This window comes from Thalassophryne amazonica, chromosome 9 (assembly GCF_902500255.1).
Source record: "Thalassophryne amazonica chromosome 9, fThaAma1.1, whole genome shotgun sequence".
Lineage (NCBI taxonomy): Eukaryota > Metazoa > Chordata > Actinopteri > Batrachoidiformes > Batrachoididae > Thalassophryne > Thalassophryne amazonica.
The window spans coordinates 75,051,647-75,074,151 of record NC_047111.1 but is presented as its reverse complement, the minus strand read 5'-3'; the positions used below and the strand labels follow the sequence as shown (position 1 = coordinate 75,074,151).

At 43.8% G+C, this 22,505-nt stretch overlaps 1 pseudogene; it reads right to left on the bottom strand.

Annotated features, from left to right (window-relative positions):
- The window catches only part of LOC117517960, a 139,774-nt pseudogene that overhangs the window by 29,610 nt on the left and 87,659 nt on the right, over positions 1-22,505 (bottom strand).

Here is a 22,505-nt window from a genome sequence, read left to right as displayed (position 1 = left end):
GGAGGGGAGCAGAGATCGATCACTAATGATTAAATGCAGAGTGGTGCATACAGAGCAAAAAGAGAAAGAACAGTGCATCATGGGAACCCCCCAGCAGTCTACGTCTATAGCAGCATAACTAAGGGATGGTTCAGGGTCACCTGATCCAGCCCTAACTATAAGCTTAGCAAAAAGGAAAGTTTTAAGCCTAATCTTAAAAGTAGAGAGGGTGTCTGTCTCCCTGATCTGAATTGGGAGCTGGTTCCACAGGAGAGGAGCCTGAAAGCTGAAGGCTCTGCCTCCCATTCTACTCTTACAAACCCTAGGAACTACAAGTAGCCTGCAGTCTGAGAGCGAAGCGCTCTATTGGGGTGATATGGTACTACGAGGTCCCTAAGATAAGATGGGACCTGATTATTCAAAACCTTATAAGTAAGAAGAAGAATTTTAAATTCTATTCTAGAATTAACAGGAAGCCAATGAAGAGAGGCCAATATGGGTGAGATATGCTCTCTCCTTCTAGTCCCCATCAGTACTCTAGCTGCAGCATTTTGAATTAACTGAAGGCTTTTTAGGGAACTTTTAGGACAACCTGATAATAATGAATTACAATAGTCCAGCCTAGAGGAAATAAATGCATGAATTAGTTTTCAGCATCACTCTGAGACAAGACCTTTCTGATTTTAGAGATATTGCGTAAATGCAAAAAAGCAGTCCTACATATTTGTTTAATATGCGCTTTGAATGACATATCCTGATCAAAAATGACTCCAAGATTTTCTCACAGTATTACTAGAGGTCAGGGTAATGCCATCCAGAGTAAGGATCTGGTTAGACACCATGTTTCTAAGATTTGTGGGGCCAAGTACAATAACTTCAGTTTTATCTGAGTTTAAAAGCAGGAAATTAGAGGTCATCCATGTCTTTATGTCTGTAAGACAATCCTGCAGTTTAGCTAATGGTGTGTGTCCTCTGGCTTCATGGATAGATAAAGCTGGGTATCATCTGCGTAACAATGAAAATTTAAGCAATACCGTCTAATAATACTGCCTAAGGGAAGCATGTATAAAGTGAATAAAATTGGTCCTAGCACAGAACCTTGTGGAACTCCATAATTAACTTTAGTCTGTGAAGAAGATTCCCCATTTACATGAACAAATAGTAATCTATTAGACAAATATGATTCAAACCACCGCAGCACAGTGCCTTTAATACCTATGGCATGCTCTAATCTCTGTAATAAAATTTTATGGTCAACAGTATCAAAAGCAGCACTGAGGTCTAACAGAACAAGCACAGAGATGAGTCCACTGTCCGAGGCCATAAGAAGATCATTTGTAACCTTCACCAATGCTGTTTCTGTACTATGATGAATTCTAAAACCTGACTGAAACTCTTCAAATAGACCATTTCCTCTGCAGATGATCAGTTAGCTGTTTTACAACTACCCTTTCAAGAATTTTTGAGAGAAAAGGAAGGTTGGAGATTGGCCTATAATTAGCTAAGATAGCTGGGTCAAGTGATGGCTTTTTAAGTAATGGTTTAATTACTGCACCTTAAAAGCCTGTGGTACATAGCCAACTAACAAAGATAGATTGATCATATTAAGATCGAAGCATTAAATAATGGTAGGGCTTCCTTGAGCAGCCTGGTAGGAATGGGGTCTAATAAACATGTTGATGGTTATGGATGAAGTAACTAATGAAAATAACTCAGACAGAACAATTGGAGAGAAAGAGTCTAACCAAATACCGGCATCACTGAAAGCAGCCAAAGATAACGATACGTCTTTGGGATGGTTATGAGTAATTTTTTCTCTAATAGTTAAACTTTTGTTAGCAAAGAAACTCATGAAGTCATTACTAGTTAAAGTTAATGGAATACTCAGCTCAATAGAGCTCTGACTCTTGTCAGACTGGCTACAGTGCTGAAAAGAAACCTGGGGTTGTTCTTATTTTCTTCAATTAGTGATGAGTAGAAAGATGTCCTAGCTTTACGGAGGGCTTTTTTATAGAGCAACAGACTCTTTTTCCAGGCTAAGTGAAGATCTTCTAAATTAGTGAGACGCCATTTCCTCTCCAACTTACGGGTTATCTGCTTTAAGCTACGAGTTTGTGAGTTATACCACGGAGTCAGGCACTTCTGATTTAAAGCTCTCTTTTTTAGAGGAGCTACAGCATCCAAAGTTGTCTTCAATGAGGATGTATAACTATTGACGAGATACTCTATCTCACTTACAGAGTTTAGGTAGCTACTCTGCACTGTGTTGGTATATGGCATTAGAGAACATAAAGAAGGAATCATATCCTTAAACCTAGTTACAGCGCTTTCTGAAAGACTTCTAGTGTAATGAAACTTATTCCCCACTGCTGGGTAGTCCATCAGAGTAAATGTAAATGTTATTAAGAAATGATCAGACAGAAGGGAGTTTTCAGGGAATACTGTTAAGTCTTCTATTTCCATACCATAAGTCAGAACAAGATCTAAGATATGATTAAAGTGGTGGGTGGACTCATTTACTTTTTGAGCAAAGCCAATAGAGTCTAATAATAGATTAAATGCAGTGTTGAGGCTGTCATTCTCAGCATCTGTGTGGATGTTAAAATCGCCCACTATAATATCTTATCTGAGCTAAGCACTAAGTCAGACAAAAGGTCCTGAAAATTCACAGAGAAACTCACAGTAACGACCAGGTGGACGATAGATAATAACAAATAAAACTGGTTTTTGGGACTTCCAATTTGGATGGACAATACTAAGACTTAAGCTTTCAAATGAATTAAAGCTCTGTCTGGGTTTTTGATTAATTAATAAGCTGGAATGGAAGATTGCTGCTAATCCTCCGCCCCGGCCCGTGCTACGAGCATTCTGACAGTTAGTGTGACTCGGGGGTGTTGACTCATTTAAACTAACATATTCATCCTGCTGTAACCAGGTTTCTGTAAGGCAGAATAAATCAATATGTTGATCAATTATTATATCATTTACTAACAGGTAAATTAGTAAATTAGTCTGTGGTGCAGTTGAAGGTGCTATATTATTTTTTCTTTTTGAATTTTTATGCTTAAATAGATTTTTGCTGGTTATTGGTAGTCTGGGAGCAGGCAAATATATGTAGCCCCAACTGAAATAAAACACATCCATGCAAGATAATGGAATATAATTTAGTTGGGACTACATACAGTAGTGTTCAGAATAATAGTAGTGCTATGTGACTAAAAAGATTAATCCAGGTTTTGAGTATATTTCTTATTGTTACATGGGAAACAAGGTACCAGTAGATTCAGTAGATTCTCACAAATCCAACAAGACCAAGCATTCATGATATGCACACTCTTAAGGCTAAGAAATTGGGCTATTAGTAAAAGAAAGTAGAAAGGGGGTGTTCACAATAATAGTAGCATCTGGTTTGCCAGCGGTTTTAGAACGATCGGACCAGGCTGTAAGAGTGAGAAACTTTGCCACGTTCAGTCCTTCCATCGTCAGGTGTTCATGTTCCTAAATTGTCCAACCCAGACTCTGGACGTGTCCTTCAGAGTCAAACATGAGGACTCTTTTTACATGGTTCATGCCATTTCAGGAAGCATGAAGTGTTTTGAATGTGGGGACGTTGGTCACAAACTTCTCGCGTGTCCGCACAAACGCGATGTTTCTGGGGCATCGGTGTCGGCAGCCCCAGGTCCAGTTCCGGGTCCTTTGGCCTCGGGGTTCGGGGACACGGTGTCGGTGTCTGTTCTGGGGGAGGGGCCCAGCGTGCAGGAGGAGGTCATTTCTCCACAGCAGGGTATCTCTGAGCCTGAAGTTGTCAGTGTAACTGCTGATCAGCTGACTACTGAACATTCTGGGTTGACTGATGCTGTGGTGACTGACGGTTCTGTGGTTGGTCCGGTTGATATTTCTGTCTCTCCTTCTGTGGCCGATGCTGATGTTTCTGCTGCGGGTGAGTCCTCGGTCACCGTTGGACAGGGTGAATGAGCTGACAGGGAGACACCGGGCCCAGCGGACCCCAAATCCCCACTAAGTCAAAGCATTAATGATGACAACATGGATTATGATTCGGACTCCAGCATGTCCACCACCGGTTCCTTCTCTCACAGCGGTGATCTGTACACACTGCAGGACATCAACAGTTTTCAGGATGATTCATTTGGTAAATCAGTGAAAGTTGCATATTATTTTCCAGACACGGAGAAATTTGTGAAATCTGTTAAAGTGTTGACAGATGGGTGACGAGTGATTCGGTGAAGATGTGGAGACATGCGAGGGACTTCTACTCGACTCTCTATGGTGCTGTCGACTGTGACAGGGCCTGTGCGGCTGACCTTCTGAGAGCTCTCCCCCAGCTGGTGGCTTCTTAGCGAGAGGCCTTGGACTCCCCCATCATGCTGGATGAACTGACAATGGCAGTGCGGCAGATGGCATCTGGGAAAGCTCCAGGGATCGACGGACTCCCAGTGGATTTTTATAAACACTTCTGGGGCTTTCTTTGTGCTAATCTTCTGGAGATGTTACGGGAGAGCATTGTGACGGGCTGCTTGCCCACATCTTGTTGCCGTGCTGTTCTGTCACTCCTGCCTAAGAAAGGAGATCTTACCCTATTGCAGAAATGGAGACCGGTTGCACTTTTCTGTGCAGATTATGAACTTTTTTCTAAGGTACTGGTGAACAGGTTGAAAGATGTCCTGGATTTTATTGTCCACAAGGACCAGTCCTATTGTGTGCCCCATAGGACTATTATGGACAACCTTTTTTTTGTTAAGGGATTTGTTTGCTTTGTGCAGTATTGGGGATTTGGTTTGCGGGTTTGCGTCACTTGATCAGGAGAAGGGATCTAACCGGGTTCATCACTGGTTTTTGTTTTCCACTTTGAGGGCGATTGGCTTTGGTGATGGGTTTATTTCATTTGTTGGGGTTTTGTATAATGGGGCTTCATGTTTGGTTATGGTTGGGGGAGGGTTGAGCTGCCCAGTCCCCATAACGCGGGGTATAAGACAGGGCTGCCCCATCTCAGGTCAGCTGTACTCTTTGACCCATTGAACCACTCTTGTGTCTCCTTAGAGCCAGGCTGTCTGGCCTTGTTTTGACGGGTTTTCAACTATCTTCTCCCCTGGTGCTCTCTGCTTATGCAGATGACATCACGGTTTTTGTCACGAATCAGGCGGATGTTGATGGGTTATTAGATATTTTACGGCTCTATGAGACGGGAACCTCTACAAGAGTGAACTGGGAGAAGAGTGAGGCTGTCCTGGTTGGGGAGGTGGCAGGAAGGGGCTGTTCCCTGTCTGCCACATGGTCTGCGGTGGAGAATGGAGGGTTTGAAAGTTCTGGGTGTGTTTCTGGGGACAGCTGGGTATCGTCAGAGGAATTGGGAGGGCTTGGTGGAGAAGATGTGTGCCAGACTGTCCAAATGGCAATGGCTGCTTCCGTAGATGTACTATATGGGGCGGTTACTGGTGGACTTTTTCTGGTCAGGCCATCACTGGATCAGAGCTCCCGTGTTGTACATGCCGCTTCATGAAGGAGGACAGGGGCTGGTGGACATTTCTGCTTGGGTGTCAACCTTCAGATTGCAGGCTGCTCAGACACTGTTGCACACATCAGGGTTGAGCTGGCAGGATACAGCAAGTGTCCTGTTGAGGAGGGAGGCTGATCTTGGGTATGACAAACATCTGTTCCTCCCCTTTTGGCGGGACGTCATCTTTACGTGCACCTCGGCTTTGTAACAGTCAGTTCTCCAGGCATGGCAGGGCCTCTCTTTGCACAGGGACAACGTAGGCACACCTGGGATGTGGCTGTTTGAGGAACCTCTTTTCTTTAATGACTTTGTTAGCTCTCCTGGGTTGTCATCTGCCACTCTGCGGTCCGCCTGAGGGAGGCAGGGTGCACCAAATTGGGCCATCTACTGCACACGTCTGTTGGGAGGCTGGCGGAGTCGGCGGGAGTTTGGTCCTACGGGATGCTGCTCAGGGTGGTGGAGGAGGTTTGTGCTTCCCTGCCAGGGCCCCACAGATCGTTTGCTGAGAACCGTACTCTGTCTGACCAGTGAGATGATGAATGTGAGTACGTGTTCCCTCTCTGACTGTCTCGCCTGCTGTGGGGGCATGGCAGAAGGAGCAGAAGGGTTGTTGTTCACTATGAACTTGTTTGTTTTTTTTTTTGTCCAAAATATCGAGCACAATCCAGGAGGTTGCATGTTTTAATTAACCTGCTTTGCGAACTCGCCAAGTTGGCCATTTGGAAGACTCGGAAAAACTGTGTTTTAGCTCAGGGGTCAGTGGACCCTGAGTTTATGCTGAAGGGACTCTTGGTAGCCCAGATCAGAGTGGACTTCCAGTTTTATGCTCTTACTGATAACTTGGACACCTTCAGAGACACATAGTGCATAAAAGACGTTCTCTTGTCTGTGCAAAATGGGAGCTTGGTGCTCCATTTCTGACGCCTGTCAGCAGAGTCCATATTGGTAGGCGCACACATAAAAAAAACATGGAAGTGATGTAACTCAATTGTTATAAAACAAAAAACAAGATGGAAGTGATGTAACTTAATTGTTGTAAATAAAGCTGTGTTTTTAAAATTCAAATTCTTTCGCTGTCGCTCTTTCTCTGTCTTTGTCTCTCTCTGTCTCTCTCTTTCTGTGGTGCATGATGGGAGTTTGGGCACGAGTGAGGGTCGTAGGTGAGAGTGTTACGCAGTTCAGGTGAGGTGGCGTTTTTTCTTCCTTTTCTGTGTTTTTGTTAATTTTCAGTTTATTTGTTAGTTGTTTTTTATTGTTTTGACTGGTTTGCGTGTGGTCTTGTGTATTTTTTGTGGCGGGTTTTGGCGCGGATGGCGTCTGGGCCACCGCCGGCCCTCTCGCTCCCAGACCTGGCTGTGTCTGTGGAGAATGTCCTCCTGGCTGTGGGCGAACAGGTCGGACATGAGAACTTAACATTTGTGTCCAGGATGAACAGAGCCGTGGTAGTTTTTCTGTCAGAGGAGCGTTTCTCTGCTCAGCTTGTTGAAAGTGGGGTTTATCTGAATGATTCTTACCTGCAGGCTTCTCCTCTCTATGCTCCGTCCACTAAAATCATTATTTCCGGGGTTCCTCTGTTTGTTTCAAACGAGGCTCTCAGTCAGGAGCTGCAGAGATTTGGAAAGTTTGCCAGCGGTTTTAAGACAATCGGACTGGGTTGTAAGAGCGAGAAACTTCGCCACGTTCAATCCTTCCGTCGTCAGTTGTTCATGTTCCTGAACTGTCCGACCCAGACTCTGGACGTGTCCTTCAGAGTCAAACATGAAGACTCTTTTTACATGGTTTATGCCAGTTCAGGGAGCATGAAGTGCTTTGAATGTGGTTGATGTTGGTCACAAACGTCTCGCATGTCCACACAAACGCAATGTTTCTGGGCGTCAGTGTTGGCAGCCCCGGGTCCGGTTCCGGGACCTTCGGCCATGGGGCTCAGTGACCCGGTGTCGGTGTCTGGTCCGGGGGAAGGGCCCAGCATGCAGGAGGTCATTTCGCCACAGCAGGGTGTCTCTGAGCCTGAAGCTGTCAGTGTAACTGCTGATCAGCTGACGACTGAACATTCTGGGTTTCCTGATGCTGTGGTGACTGGCGATTCTGTGGTCGGTCCAGTTGATGTTTCTGTCTCTCCATCTGTGGTCGAAGCTGATGTTTCTGATGTAGGCTGAGTCCTCGGTCACCGTTGGACAGGGTGAACGGGCTGAAGGGGAGACACCGGGCCCTGTGGACCCCAAACCCCGACTGAGTCAAAGCATTAATGATGATAACATGGATTATGATTCAGACTCCAGCATGTCCACCACCAGTTCCTTCTCTCACAGAAGTGAGCTGTACACACTGCAGGACATCAACAGTTTTCTGGATGATTCATTTGGTAAATCAGTGAAAGTTGCATATTATTTTCCAGACACGGAGAAATTTGTGAAATCTGTTAAAGTGTTGAGGAGGCTAGTTGGTCTGGACCTGCTGGATGAGAAGACACGGTACAGAATCAGGAAGCATCAAATCAAAATCAAATCAATTTTATTTATATAGCACCAAATCACAACAAACAGTTGCCCCAAGGCGCTTTATACTGTAAGGCAAAAGCCATACAATAATTACAGAAAAACCCCAACGGTCAAAACGATCCCCTGTGAGCAAGCACTTGGCGACAGTGGGAAGGAAAAACTCCCTTTTAACAGGAAGAAACCTCCAGCAGAACCAGGCTCAGGGAGGGGCAGTCAGAACCAGGCTCAGGGAGGGGCAGTCTTCTGCTCGGACTGGTTGGGGCTGAGGGGAGAGAATCAGGAAAAAGACATGCTGTGGAAGAGAGCAGAGATCAATCACTAATGATTAAATGCAGAGTGGTGCATACAGAGCAAAAAGAGAAAGAAACACTCAGTGCATCATGGGAACCCCCCAGCAGTCTAAGTCTATAGCAGCATAACTAAGGGATGGTTCAGGGTCACCTGATCCAGCCCTAACTATAAGCTTTAGCAAAAAGGAAAGTTTTAAGCCTAATCTTAAAAGTAGAGAGGGTGTCTGTCTCCCTGATCCGAATTGGGAGCTGGTTCCACAGGAGAGGAGCCTGAAAGCTGAAGGCTCTGCCTCCCATTCTACTCTTAAAAACCCTAGGAACTACAAGTAAGTCTGCAGTCTGAGAGCGAAGCGCTCTATTGGGGTGATATGGTACTATGAGGTCCCTAAGATAAGATGGGACCTGATTATTCAAAACCTTATAAGTAAGAAGAAGAATTTTAAATTCTATTCTAGAATTAACAGGAAGCCAATGAAGAGAGGCCAATATGGGTGAAATATGCTCTCTCCTTCTAGTCCCCATCAATACTCTAGCTGCAGCATTTTGAATTAACTGAAGGCTTTTCAGGGAACTTTTAGGACAACCTGATAATAATGAATTACAATAGTCCAGCCTAGAGGAAATAAATGCATGTTTTTCAGCATCACTCTGAGACAAGACCTTTCTATTTTAGATAGGGGAGGTGATGGTCTAGTGGTTAAGGTGTTGGGCTTGAGACCAGAAGATCCTGGGTTCAAATCCCCGCCTGCCTGTAATCCCCTATTGCTCCCGGTATGTAGTGAGCGCCTTGTATGGCAGCACCCTGACATCGGGGTGAATGTGAGGCATTATTGTAAAGCGCTTTGAGCGTCTGATGCAGATGGAAAAGCGATATATAAATGCAGTCCATTTAGAGATATTGCACAAATGCAAAAAAGCAGTCCTACATATTTGCTTAATATGCGCATTGAAGGACATATCCTGATCAAAAATGACTCCACAGTGATTCTCACAGTATTACTAGAGGTCAGGGTAATGCCATCCAGAGTAAGGATCTGGTTAGACACCATGTTTCTAAGATTTGTGGGGCCAAGTACAATAACTTCAGTTTTATCTGAATTTAAAAGCAGGAAATTAGAGGTCATCCATGTCTTTATGTCTGTAAGACAATCCTGCAGTTTAACTAATTGGTGTGTGTCCTCTGGCTTCATGGATAGATAAAGCTGGGTATCATCTGCGTAACAATGAAAATTTAAGCAATGCTTTCTAATAATACTGCCTAAGGGAAGCATGTATAAAGTGAATAAAATTGGTCCTAGCACAGAACCTTGTGGAACTCCATAATTAACCTTAGTCTGTGAAGAAGACTACCCATTTACATGAACAAATTGTAATCTATTAGATAAATATGATTCAAACCACCGCAGATCAGTGCCTTTAATACCTATGGCATGCTCTAATCTCTGTAATAAAATATTATGGTCAACAGTATCAAAAGCAGCACTGAGGTCTAACAGGACAAGCACAGAGATGAATCCACTGTCTGAGGCCATAAGAAGATCATTTGTAACCTTCACTAATGCTGTTTCTGTACTATGATGAATTCTAAAACCTGACTGAAACTCTTCAAATAGACCATTCCTCTGCAGATGACCAGTTAGCTGTTTTACAACTACCCTTTCAAGAATGTTTTAGAGAAAAGGAAGGTTGGAGATTGGCCTATAATTAGCTAAGATAGCTGGGTCAAGTGATGGCTTTTTAAGTAATGTTTAATTACTGCCACCTTAAAAGCCTGTGGTACATAGCCAACTAATAAAGATAGATTGATCATATTTAAGATCGAAGCATTAATTAATGGTAGGGCTTCCTTGAGCAGCCTGGTAGGAATGGGGTCTAATAGACATGTTGATGGTTTGGAGGAAGTAACTAATGAAAATAACTCAGACAGAACAATCAGAGAGAAAGAATCTAACCAAATTCCAGCATTACTGAAAGCAGCCAAAGATAATGATATGTCTTTGGGATGGTTATGAGTAATTTTTCTCTAATAGTTAAAATTTTATTAGCAAAGAAAGTCATGAAGTCATTACTAGTTAAAGTTAAAGGAATACTCGGCTCAATAGAGCTCTGACTCTTTGTCAGCCTGGCTACAGTGCTGAAAAGAAACCTGGGGTTGTTCTTATTTTCTTCAATTAGTGATGAGTAGTAAGATGTCCTAGCTTTACGGAGGGCTTTTTTATAGAGCAACAGACTCTTTTTCCAGGCTAAGTGAAGCTCTTCTAAATTAGTGAGATGCCATTTCCTCTCCAACGTATGGGTTATCTGCTTTAAGCTGCGAGTTTGTGAGTTATACCAGGGAGTCAGGCACTTCTGATTTAAGGCTCTCTTTTTCAGAGGAGCTACAGCAACCAAAGTTGTGCTCAATGAGGATGTAAAACTATTGACGAGATAATCTATCTCACAGAGTTAAGGTAGCTACTCTGCACTGTGTTGGTATATGGCACTGGAGAACATAACAAAGAAGGAATCATATCCTTAAACCTAGTTACAGCGCTTTCTGAAAGACTTCTACTGTAATGAAACTTATTCCCCACTGCTGGGTAGTACATTAAAGTAAATGTACATGTTATTAAGAAATGATCAGACAGAAGGGGGTTTTCAGGGAATACTGTTAGGTCTTCAATTTCCATACCATAAGTCAGAACAAGATCTAAAGTATGGTTAAAGTGGTGGGTGGACTCATTTACATTTTGAGCGAAGCCAACTGAGTCTAATAATAGATTAAATGCAGTGTTGAGGCTGTCATTCTCAGCATCTATGTGGATGTTAAAATCGCCCACTATAATTATCTTATCTGAGCTAAGCACTAAGTCAGACAAAAGGTCTGAAAATTCACAGAGAAACTCACAGTAACGACCAGGTGGACGATAGATAACAACAAATAAAACTGTTTTTGGGACTTCCAATTTGGATGGACAAGACTAAGAGTCAAGCTTTCAAATGAATTAAAGCTCTGTCTGGGTTTTTGATTAATTAATAAGCTGTAGTGGAAGATTGCTGCTAATCCTCCCCCTCGGCCTGTGCTACGAGCATTCTGACAGTTACTGTGACTCGGGGGTGTTGACTCATTTACACTAACATACTGTATTCATCCTTCTGTAACCAGGTTTCTGTAAGGCAGAATAAATCAATATGTTGATCAATTATTATATCATTTACTAACATATCACTGAATCTCTGTCCAAGCAAGGGTGAGGTCGCAGGGGTCGTAAATCCACCAGTTAGAGTATGAATGTGTCTCACCAGGTGTTCTATCTTCTCTATTTGTCTTTCTCTCTGTTCTGTCTTCACTCAGTCCACATGCAGCATCTGAAAGTGGGCTCTTTGAACATGAACGGTGGCAGGGACGACCGGAGGAGGGCTTTGGTCTCTGAGCTCTTTGAGCAGGGGTTGCATGTGTTGTTCCTGCAGGAGACTCACTCTGACAGATAATGAAGTGGACTGGGCTCGGTGGTGGAGGGGACCTTTTTATCAGAGTCATGGCTCCAACATCAGTGCTGGAGTGGCAGTTTTGTTTTCGCCTCGACTTGATATCCACCACAGATCGTTCAGGGTCGGGTTCTGTTGGTCAGTTCGCGCACCTCGCCTTTTTACCAGTCAGTTCTCCAGGCATGGCAGGTCCTCTCTGTGCACAAGGACAACATCGGCACACCAGGGATGTGGCTGTTTGAGGGGCCTCTTTTCTTCAATGACTTTGTTAGCTCTCCTGGGTTGTCATCTGCTACTCTGCAGTCCTGCCTGAGGGAGGCGGGGTGCACCAAATTGGGCCATCTACTACGCATGTTAGGATGCTGCTCAGGGTGGTGGAGGAGGTTTGTGCTTCCCTGCCAGGGCCCCACAGAGCGTTTGCTGAGAACCGTACTCTGTTTGACCAGTGGGATGATGAATGTGAGTACGTGTTCCCCTCTCTGACTGTCTCGCCTGCTGTGGGGGTGTGGCAGGAGGAGCAGGGGGCTCTCCTGTCTTTCAGGTCACCTGTTTTGGGAGAGTTTGAGAGTATCGGCAAGAAAGCTCTCTATTTTACCTCTATTTTACCTGTGTCAAAGTGTCACACTTACGCTGTTTGGCAGGATTGGCGGCGTCAAAGTGGTCAGCGTTTTTTGGTGCCACCTTGTCTCCTGTGGGGTGCTGTCGAAGCCTGTACAAACCCCCACTCGACAAATGCACGGGGGACCTCCAGTGGAGGATTGTACACGGGCTTCTGGCTACAAACGGGTATCTGGCGCACCTGGATCCAGCGGTTGAGGGGGTTTGTCCTTTCTGTCCACTTAGGGAAACTGTTCACCATGTTTTTGCACAGTGTAACCGGTTATCAGGGCTGTTTGGGTTGTTGGGGAGGTGGTTTCGTGGGTTTGGGCTATGGACTTGTTTATTTTTTGTCCAAAATATCACAATCCAGGAGGTTGCATGTGTTAATTAACCTGCTTTGTGGATTCGCCAAGTTGGCCATCTAGAAGACTTGGAAAAACTGTGTTTTAGCTCAGGGGTCAGTGGACCCTGAGTTTATGCTGAAGGGACTCTTGGTAGCCCGCATCAGAGTGGACTTCCAGTTTTATGCTCTTACTGATAACATGGACACCTTCAGAGACACATGGTGCAAAAATGACGTTCTCTCGTCTGTGCAAAATGGGAGCTTGGCGCTCCATTTTTGACGCCTGTTGGGGTAAAAAAAAAAAAAACACTGTCTCTGTCTCTCTCTCTGTTGCTTTCTCTTTTTCTCCATCTCTCTCTCTCTCTCTCGCTCTCGCTCTCTCTCTCTCTCGCTCTCTCTCTCTCTCGCGCTCTCTCTCTCTCTCTCTCTCTCTCTCTCTCTCTCGCTCTCTCTCGCTCTCTCTCTCTCTCTCTCTCTCTCTCTCTCTCTCTCTCTCTCTCTCGCTCTCTCTCGCTCTCAGGTGTGATCAAACCTGAATAAGCGCTGTGACTGTCGGACAAATTATGCTCTTAATACTACGGAAGTCATTTTACAGTTATTATCATTTGTTCATCACTATATATTATCACTTGTTCAGCATTTCATTATTTTATGCTTATATTTCTGTACTGTGCTGTGTTACACGTCCGTGCTGACCGCTGAGCCCAGCAACGAGGAAAGTTCCCGTGGTAAGTCAGTAAGCAACAGAACTGATGAGCACCAGTCGGTTTGACATCCTGCCTGAAGACAGGATGTTTGATGGGAGTAGAAGGGAGTATAAGTCAACAGTCAAAAGAAATCCTAAAAAGGATTTTAGCTGCACAGGATGTTTTGCATGTGCCTCTACTCAAGGTAACTGACAAGTTGTATGACTCATGTGAGCCTATAACCAATAACTACATGATCACACCCTGTTTGTACATCACGTTTTTTGAGTGAATAAAAGATGCTGAGCAGAGAGAGACAGTCGAAGAGAGTGAAGTGGAGACTGTGTGCTCTGAGACTGCTCTTCCCTTTGTAAAGCTGACCAAAAAGATTTGCTGCATCCCGTGTCCATTCTTTCTTAAGTGTCTAAAGGTGTTTGACCCTGACATTTCTTGGTGTTTCCGCCCGGTTGCCCTGACAGTGACTCTTTAAAAGAGCAGTCGTTGCATGTCAGTGCGATCATCAGATGTCCTGATTGATCAGGTCTGATCAAATCAGTGGACTTGATCGGAGCAACCGGAGCTTTAAAACTTTGTGCTTCATTCACAGCAGCCTTTACCACAGCCAGACTCAGCAGCATCTGTACACAATGAAAATGATCCACCAAGACAAAAAATAAAATAATGTTAAATTACTTTGTTTCTGACGTGCACCACACCGTGCAGTAGAGTACAGAGCGCACTTCCACAGAGCCAGAAAATAGCAGCTGTGGCTACATACGTGGCAGTATTCAACTGTAAAAACTTGATGATACAGTCCACTGTTTTTCAAGCGCAATGATGTGTTCTGCACAGCTGGCAGGAGTGAACTGAAAAAGAGTTGAATTGGTTTTAAATAGCGGCAAGGGCTACACGCGAGTGTGCGCACACATTAAAAAGCAAACACACGCAGCTGCAAGCAAATCTACGAACGCAACGAACACGGAAAAAGGCTGAGTACGCGTGCATTTCAGGCGTACTTAAACGAAACACTCCACCTCAATATGCAGCTCTACATTTGCACCAGTGTGAAAGGGGCTTAAAATAATTAAAAGCCTACATCATGGTGTGCATAATTATTAGGCAGCTTCTTTGAGGGTCACAAAGGTGCTGGACCCTATAGTGTACCCGGCCAAGAGGTGGGGTACACTATAGGTTCCCTAGGCATGACTGAAATTTTGGTTGCATGCGTGCGTGTGTGTGTGTGTGTGTGTGTATGTGCATTTTTATTTGCACTCACATTCAGGTGATCTCCTACCTGTGAGATTTTGACAGGTGGCTCACTGTTTACAAACCGACAATGAAGATCCACCTTTGAGCCCACATATTCTGCTTTCCCATCATCCATTTCCACTCTCTGGCCTCTCACTCCTGCAGGAAGCATACATTAAACACACACACACATTTACACGTGTTGGACACAAGCTGTGCACAGGTGTATGTATGTACGTCTGCTGCATCAGAGCTGCAAACTGCTCCAAGACCAAAGATGGTGGATTAAAGTGAGGTATTAATGAACCAGATTTGTTTGGTTACTATTCCATCTGATTTAATAATTCCTTTTAGGAAATCCACTCCAGAACTCCACCCAGTGTCCTGCAGTTGTATCCGTCAGATAAACAGTGACTGACATTCAAAGTGGCATTTTCAGACAGAGTAAAATTCCTTTAACTGACATTGTGTCATATAGAACAATGATGTTATGTTGAACTAATAACACCAGAACAATGGCTCCTCTCATTCTCATACACGCATGGTTAGACATATTTTGTGGGATATTACATTAACAAGGCTCATCAGCCCATTTGTTTCTCTCTTTTTAACAAAGCTGAAGCACAGCTGGAGGAGCCAAAACCCAAAATAAAACAGCACACATAATAATATTAAGCTAAAATGATCCCCCTCTTTGCATGTCACTCAAAATCTAATCTGTGTTTGCAGCATCCAAAGCTTACTTCTCCACAAAATGCCATTAAAATACATTAAAACATTTTTGAGCACTCCTACTGACAAACAAATGCAATGTAATTACTTCCTTGTTGGCGTTAGAGTATATATATATATATATATATATATATATATATATATATATATATATATATATATATATATATATATATATATATATACAGTAGTGTTCAGAATAATAGTAGTGCTATGTGACTAAAAAGATAATCCAGGTTTTGAGTATATTCTTATTGTTACATGGGAAATAAGGTACCAGTAGATTCAGTAGATTCTCACAAATCCAACAAGCCCAAGCATTCATGATATGCACACTCTTAAGGCTATGAAATTGGGCTATTATTTAAAAAAAGTAGAAAAGGGGGTGTTCACAATAATAGTAGCATCTGCTGTTGATGCTACTCAAAACTATTATGTTCAAACTTCTTTTTTAGCAATACTCTGAATCACTAAACTAGTATTTAGTTGTATAACCACAGTTTTTCATGATTTCTTCACATCTGCGAGGCATTAATTTTTTTGGTTTGGAACTGTTGTGAAAGTGTAGGACCACGGACCCACAACAGGGGGCGCAATGAACGGACAATGGAGAGGTAAATAACAAGATTTACTTCTGTGAAACAAGCACAATTAATATAACAAACACAATTTGGGGTCGAATCCGCTGGTGTCGTGTGGGCAGGCTCGAAGGTAGGAGACGTCCGTCTCAGTCGAACCGGAACCACCCAGATCTCCTCTGCCACCGAACCCTGGAAATACTGGAACCGCCAAGTCCCGAATTCCCAGGTGGCCACTGCCTCCGCTCGTCGGATCCGGTACTGCTGGCAGGAGAGAGCAACAACACACAGGCGTGTGATGACCGCACCCAGTAACGGAGAGGGGAGAAGCCGCCTCACCTCTTGTCAAAGAACAGCAGGAAGGTGAGTACTTATCCAAACAATGAAGCTATCTGTAGTCACCAGTCCTGAAAAGGTTTAACAGGTTTAGCTGGTTATGCGATATATAAATGCAGAGAATACTACCTTAGTCTTAGGGCGATTATCTCGGCACTGAGGTGGAGACGCCGTCCTCCTGATATACCTCTGTGCTGAGTGGAACAGCTGTGTCTGGTGATGGGTGACAGCTGTCACCCAGGCTACTCCCATGATGCGGCAGCGCCCTCTGGTGCTGGAGCCCGCACTCCGGCAGGGCGCCCTCTGGTGGTGGTGGGCCAGCAGTACCTCCTCTTCAGCGGCCCACACAACAGGAACCAAGATTTTGGTTGTTTACTAGTGCGCTTGGGGTCACTGTCTTGTTGAAACACCCATTTCAAGGGCATGTCCTCTTCAGCATAAGGCAACATGACCTCTTCAAGTATTTGACATATCCAAACTGATCCATGATACCTGGTATGTGATATATAGGCCCAACACCATAGTAGGAGAAACATGCCCATATCATGATGCTTGCACCACCATGCTTCACTGTCTTCACTGTAAACTGTGGCTTGAATTCAGAGTTTGGGGGTCATCTCACAAACTGTCTGCGGCCCTTGGACCCAAAAAGAACAATTTTACTCTCATCAGTCCACAAAATATTCCTCCATTACTCTTTAGGCCAGTTGATTTGTTCTTTGGCAAATTGTAACCTCTTCTGCACATGTCTTTTATTTAACAGAGGGACTTTGTGGGGGATTCTTGCAAATACATTAGCTTCACACAGGCGTCTTCTAACTGTCACAGCACTTTCAGGTAACTCCAGACTGTCTTTGATCATCCTGGAGCTGATCAGTGGGTGAGCCTTTGCCATTCTGGTTATTCTTTATCCATTTTGATGGTTGTTTTCCATTTTCTTCCACTCGTCTCTGTTTTTTGTCCATTTTAAAGCATTGGAGATCATTGTAGATGAACAGCCTATAATTCTTTGCACCTGCGTAAAAGTTTTCCCCTCTCCAATCAACTTTTTAATAAAACTACCCTGTTCTTCTGGACAATGTCTTGAACGTCCCATTTTCCTCAGGCTTTCAAAGAGAAAAGCATGTTCAACAGGTGTTGGCTTCATCCTTAAATAGGGGACACCTGATTCACACCTGTTTGTTCCACAAAATTGACGAACTCACTGACCGAATGCCACACTACTACTATTATTGTGAACATCCCCTTTTCTACTTTTTTTTACTAATAGCCCAATTTCATAGCCTTAAGAGTGTGCATATCATGAATGCTTGGTCTTGTTGGATTTGTTAGAATCTACCGAATCTACTGGTACCTTGTTTCCCATGTAACAAGAAATATACTCAAAACCTGGATTAATCCTTTATATATATATATATGTGTGTGTGTGTGTGTGTGTGGTGTGGTGTGTGTGTGTGTGTGTATATGTGTGTGTGTATATGTGTGTGTGTGTGTGTGTGTGTGTGTGTGAAAGGTCAGGATTTGCTCAACACCAGAGCATTATTATTATTTAAAAAGAAGACAAAATGAGTCTTAAGTTTTTGTTTGTTTTGTTTTTTTGTTGTTGTTGTAACTGAATTGATGGCCTAGTGGTAAGATGTAGAAGAATGTGGGCAAAGACTGAATACATCAAGCAATCACTGATTTGCTGACTGGACGAGATTTTAAGTTGCAATGCCAACAATGCTTCTTTGGCTATGGGGATTCAGACTCCCTTTCCTTTTGTAATAAGCAAAATGCACAAGCTTCCATTTCACAAAAATTAAATTTGCCAAACTTGTTAGCCTGCAATTGCAACCAGTAGACAGTATATAACTGATATAAACTGATATAACTTCTTTTTTCTTTAGTCTTCCAGATGCATTGCAAAACACATAAGTTATAGTACGTATATGTCCATTGTGGGCTACTGTATCAACATGGCACTGCAACATGGTGGTCTCCATGAGGAAGGCTGCTTCCACGTAGATATGAAGGGCTCATTACGAAGACTTACTGTTGCAAGTACCCTTACCAAAAAAATAGTACTTATAAGTATATAAAAAGTAAACTAGAAGTATACTTGAACATACTTGCATATACTACTTTTGGTAAGGGTAATTCCATCTACAAGTGAGCTCCAGTTCCTCAGCTGAGAAACATCAGCCTCGGCTCCCCTTTTCTGTTCATTTCAGTTTCACTACTGACATTGGCTTTGATCGGCTTACGTGTGGTATGCCCCATGGGGCAGTTGTTGGCCCAATCCTGTTCACTGCCTGTATTAATCTGCTTTGGGACCCTGGGACAGAAATGAGCCTGTTGGCCCGTATTGAACCCTGACCCCAATTCCTCTCTGTGCATTATACATCTGTCATTTTCAAACAAATTCAAGAGATATTTATCTCATCATAACACATATTTTGAAACACTGCCTGACAAGAAGACATGGTCTCAAGATTAGGTACAAAACAAAACCCATCTGAAGGCTTTTCATTTCAGTTATTGTAAATTCTGTCAGCTATGCTCCCACCTAACTCTTAATTAATTAATTTATAGCCTTGATATGTATGTGGCACGCTTCATCACAATAATAATTATGAATTATTATCATGTACGAGGTCTATTTAGAAAAGTATCTGACCTTATTATTTTTTCAAATCCATATGGATTTGAATCACTGGTCGTGCTGCGTCAGACAAGCTTGAACCCTCGCGCATGCGTGAGTTTTTCCACGCCTGTCGGTTGCGTCATTCGCCTGTGAGCAGGCTTTGAGTGAGAAGTGGTCCCACCCCTTCGGCGGATTTTCATTGTAAGGAAATGGCGGAATGATTTGGTCTTTTTTCCACAGTATTTTTTCAGAAACTGTTAGAGACTGGCAGCTGGAAACCATCGAAAAATTTATCTTGGCTTTCGGGTGAAAATTTTACGGGCTTCACAGAGATAAGGACTGTACTACAGCTTTAAGGACACTCGACGCGCCGCACCTCCGTGACGCCATCGAGAGCCACAAGCCACCGGATCATTTCTAAACGGATGGCTCTGTGGAGCCGGACCGTCGGTGCACTAGTCTCTGGTTATCACAAGAGCTGGACATCAACTATTTTCCGGCAGAATTCACTTTTAACAAGAGATTTTTGTCATGGAAAGCCAAGCGGAGGCTTCGCGCGTCATGACCGATTTGCTGATGGAGTGAGACAAAGGAACACCTCCGTTTTGGTCTCACAGGATGGCTTTGAGATGGCGTTCAGACAGCTGTCGGTGGTTTTTCCATCGAGTGATTATCCGAGAAATTGTGGATGTGCCTGGACATGCCAGAACATGTCCCGTGAGGCTTCATCACGGCGTTGCTTTGCGCCATTGCAGCACTGCCACAACGCATGGAATTCCTCCGCACGTCTGTCTCAATGTGCCAAAAAAGTGCTGATGTCCACGTCTTTTCACAATTCCTGTGCTAGTCAGACGACGTCCCGGATAAAACACAGCGTCCAGTTTGGAAATGAACGGCACATTCCACTGTTACAGGAGTTTTTGTCATGGAAAGAGGAGCGGAGGCTTCGCGCGTCGCAGCGGTACCGCATGGCGCACAGCAACGCCGTGATGAAGCCTCACGGGACATGTTCTGGCATGTCCAGGCACTATCCACAATTTCTCGGATAATCACTCGATGGAAAACCACCAGCTGTCTGAACGCCATCTCAAAGCCGTCCTGCTGAGACCCAAAACGGAGGTGGTTTGTCTCGCTCCAGTAGCGAATCCATCGTGACGCGCGAAGCCTCCGCTCGGCTTTCCATGACAAAATTTCTTGTTAAAAGTGAAATCTGACGGAAAATCTTGATGTCCAGCTCTTGTGATAACCAGAGAAAGGCACACGATTGGTCCCGGCTTCCACAGAGCCATCCGTTAAGAAATGATCCGGTGGTTTGTGGCTCTCGATGGCGGCATGGAGCGCCGTGCGCCTTTCGAGCGTCCTTAAAGCCGTCCTTAAAGCTGTAGTAACAGTCCTTATTCTCTGTGAAGCCCGTAAATTTTCACCCGAAAGCCAGATAAATTTTCGAATGGTTTCCATGTGCCAGTCTCTAACAGTTTCTGAAAAAATTCTGATGCGAAAAAAAGCCCAAATCATTCCGCCATTTCCTGACAATGAAATCCGCAGAGGGGGTGGACCACTCCTCACTCAAAGCCTGCTCAGAGGTGAATGACGCAACCAACAGGCGTGGAAAAACTCACGCATGCGCACGTGGGTTCAAGCTGTCTGACGCAATTACACGTGATTCAAATCCATATGGTTTTTTGAAAAAAATAATAAGGTCGGATACTTTTCTAATAGACCTCATACAGTGAATGTGAACAGCGGGCTATCAACTGAAAGCTTCCGTGCACTACTGTGCGCCCACAGCCGCAAATCTGAACAGGCTGTTCTATCCACAGTAGACCTTACAGTACAGATATTGTCCATTTCTTCCCATGGGGACGTAAATAATGTGAACTATGTCTCCATCATAACACAGGCAGCTGTGCCTCTATGTCATATGCAGTAAACGCATTATTGCATGTGTCAGGCTCAGAGCTGGACGGTATCTCACACTGTAACAAATGATCACCTTCTACTGTAAGATGTGGAACTAGTGCCAGGCAGTTACACCATTAATAAACATGAATTCTCACCTCCCAACAGCGGGTTCCAGGAGTGTTTCATAGTCGTGGACATGGACATGAGGCCATAATATCAGCTTGCGGTTAAATCCTCTCACCCAAATAAAAATATTAATCCCATGTGATAATCCAACCATCGCGGTGTCCAGAGTTGTGTTGTGGTCCTGAAGTGACCAAAAAAGAAAAAAGAAAGTTCCCTGGAAAGGCTCCGTCTGACCGCAGGGGACTGCATGGCACACTGCCGAGCAAACTTTGAGTGAAGGTGTCTAGTAGCACATGCATCCCGCGCATGCTTAGTGGCCCATGCCAGCGGTATGCACACACACACACACACACACCACAACACACACACACACACACACACACACCCACACACACACACACACACACCACACACACAAACACACACACACACAGAGCTGAGTGATAATTGCAGCCCCACACGTGCTATGCACTTATGGACATGAGGAACATAGCGCTCCAGTCCTGTGTTTGCCATCCAGACATTTGGAGATCAGGCAGCCTGCAGCGCCTTTTATGGCCGTTCTGACAGTAATATGTGTCAACCACATATACGCTGGATGTGATCTGACAGGTCTGTGAACGAGGCAGTCTGTCTGCGCATCTGACACTGCTGGCCACACCTCTTTTCTTCCCAACTGCGTTGGATTATGGCCATATTTGCCGTCTCATGCATGGTTCCAGCAATTCTTGCTATGTGTGATGGGGGCATTAAGGTGTGACAGGGGTGTTAAACATTATATAGAAAATAGCTGTTGATTGCAATATTAGTCTTTAATATAGCATTCATATGTTATTATTTAAAATACTTACAGTGAAGAACTGAGACCTTTTCAAATTCTGGATTCTCATGACCTTTACTTGAAACCCTAAATTCAGTTTAAAAAATGTATAAATGCCAGAATGCGATGGTTTTATTTATTTATTTATTTTTGGCATGCAGAGCTTTGGACCTCCCGGTATTAATGATATAAAAACTTTTGATTTTGAGAGTTGTGCAGTCGTGAGTTTTAGAGCCAATTTTGTAAGAATCAGGCAGTTTACATGGGGCTGTGATAGTGACCAACTCAGATTTTGCTCAAACTTTGGTAACTGGATGCACCGACCACCAAACAAACACACCAAAATGTTGGCCCAAATTTCATACGGTGACCTCACCAGGGGTCATCAAAGTTCACACCAGAATGGCCTTAAACTGAAATTTGGTGAACAGGAAAGATTTGACAGCTCTTACATGGAATACATTCAGTCACCCAAAGTACTTTTTGTGATTTAAGTATTATAGGAGGACAGTTCTTCAAAAATAATCACTAAACTGGGTTGGGGGATTGAATGCATTGACTATAGGGGGCACTTCAAGTTGATGAATTTTTCAGAAATGCTCATATTTGTGAAGGCTATTATTCAATATGCGTTTAATCCCCAGCAAGATTTTTAATGTATTAGAAAGGGCAAGACTTGCCCTCTTTATAGCAACCAAAAAAATAGGAAGGGATTGTATCGCGTTGGCCACCAGGCAGCGCCAAAGTGGTCAAATTTG